At 42.4% G+C, this 1,981-nt stretch overlaps 1 non-coding gene across 1 annotated transcript; it reads right to left on the reverse strand.

The window, feature by feature from the left end:
* Positions 1–1,503: 1,503 nt before the first annotated feature.
* TRNAT-AGU (transfer RNA threonine (anticodon AGU)) lies at positions 1,504–1,579 on the reverse strand. The gene has a single exon. It is a non-coding gene; the product is annotated as a tRNA-Thr (tRNA).
* Positions 1,580–1,981: the final 402 nt, after the last annotated feature.

The following is a 1,981-nucleotide window of genomic DNA, read 5'->3' on the forward strand; positions in this document are numbered from 1 at the left end:
AAAGGGTGTGATATTTCCAACTTATTCTCCAATGGTTTAGAGAGCAACAGCAATAATAACAGGATGCTCTATTATATAAATGTTTCATAATTTATTCAATCGGTCCTATGTGGGTAATTATACATAGAGGTGGATGAGAAAACTGGGTAACTTCAACTAAGGTGATTGGGATTTCTTTAAGTAGCTTTATTATTTGGCTTGGACTGAATGCTATATAGTCCAAAGTTTTAAACCATATACAAAAGTCGATATACATGCCATTAGAGTTAATAATTGAGTTGACTGTGTACTTCAAATATTACCTCAAAGGACTGCTGGTAAAATGTGAGAGTGGAGTCATTAATAGAGGAGAGATTTCAACACCATTTAAGAAGACAGAAAGCAAAGAGATGCTAGAACATAGGTCTCCAATTTGAAAGAGTTCACAATGTGTTTAGCACAGTGAATGAGAAGACACTTCTAAAACAAGTCTTCCTTAGTCTGTGGCCAGTTGGCTCAGTGGTAGAGCATCAGCCTGGATGTGGATATCCCAGGTTTGATTCCCGGTCAGGGCACACAGGAGAAGTGACCATCTGCTTCTCCACCCGTCCCCCTCTCACTTCTCTCTCTCTTCCTCTCTCTCTTCTCTCTAAAATGAATAAATAAAATCTTAAAAAAATAAAGTTAAAAAAATAAAATATAATATAAAACAAGTCTTCCTATAATTTTAGCACCCTAGGATTAAAGAGAAATGCTGGGAGACCAGCTAGCTCATATAGATACTATATGTAAATAAAAAATCATAGTACATCTCAGTAGAAATTTTGGAAAATAGAAGATAATAAAGCAATGCCCCTAGCATTCTGAGAAAAAAGTTATTTTCAACCAAGAATTCTGTACTCAGGGCCCTGGCTGGTTGGCTCAGTGGTAGAGCATCAGTCTGGCATGTGGACATCCTGGGTTTGATTCTCGGTCAGGGCACACAGGAGAAGAGACCATCTGCTCTTCACTTGTCCTGGTTGGTGCACATGTGGGAGTCTGTTTCTCTATCTCCCCTCCTCTCACTTGGAAAAGAAAAGAAACAAAAGAATTCTATACTCAGCCAAAATAATCAATTGTGACTGTAGAATACAGTTCTAGATAGGTGAAGTTTAAGAAAGTTATTTCCCCTGAGGCTTTTTATTTATTTATTTTTATTTTATTTTATTTTATTTTTTGTATTTTTCTGAAGCTAGAAATGGGGAGAGACAGTCAGACAGACTCCTGCATGCGCCCGACCGGGATCCACCTGGCACGCCCACCAAGGGGCGATGCTCTGCCCACCAGGGGGCGATGCTCTGCCCCTCCGGGGTGTCGCTCTGCCGCGACCAGAGCCACTCTAGCGCCTGGGGCAGAGGCCAAGGAGCCATCCCCAGCGCCCGGGCCATCTTTGCTCCAATGGAGCCTTGCTGCAGGAAGGGAAGAGAGAGACAGAGAGGAAGGAGAGGGGGAGGGGTGAAGAAGCAGATGGGCGCTTCTCCTGTGTGCCCTGGCCGGGAATCGAACCCGGGACTTCTGCGCACTAGGCTGACGCTCTACCACTGAGCCAACCAGCCAGGGCCCCCCTGAGGCTTTTTAAAGAAGCGATTGGGAGATCTCTTCCAACAAAATGGGAGTACAACCCAAGAAAGACAAAGACCTGAGGTCCAAGGAACAGGAAATCTAACACCTAAATTTATTTTCTACTTAAAATATTTTCAACTTAGGATGTTGGACATAACCCCCCATCGCAAGTCAAGCAGTGTCTATATATGGCAAATTAGGAATTCAAATCCACGTCTAGTTCTCTGAACTGCATATGCATCTGAACCACACATTATACTCATCAAAAGCTATCATATTGTTAGCTTTTATATTTTGTACCCTCCGGCTTGATAAGCATTTTGAAGACAAATACCTGGTTTTGCTTATCTCCTTTTTTCCTAAACTGTATGTCATGCACAGAGGACCCACAGCTCTGCTG

Source organism: Saccopteryx leptura, chromosome 4 (genome assembly GCF_036850995.1).
Source record: "Saccopteryx leptura isolate mSacLep1 chromosome 4, mSacLep1_pri_phased_curated, whole genome shotgun sequence".
Taxonomy (NCBI): Eukaryota; Metazoa; Chordata; class Mammalia; order Chiroptera; family Emballonuridae; genus Saccopteryx; species Saccopteryx leptura.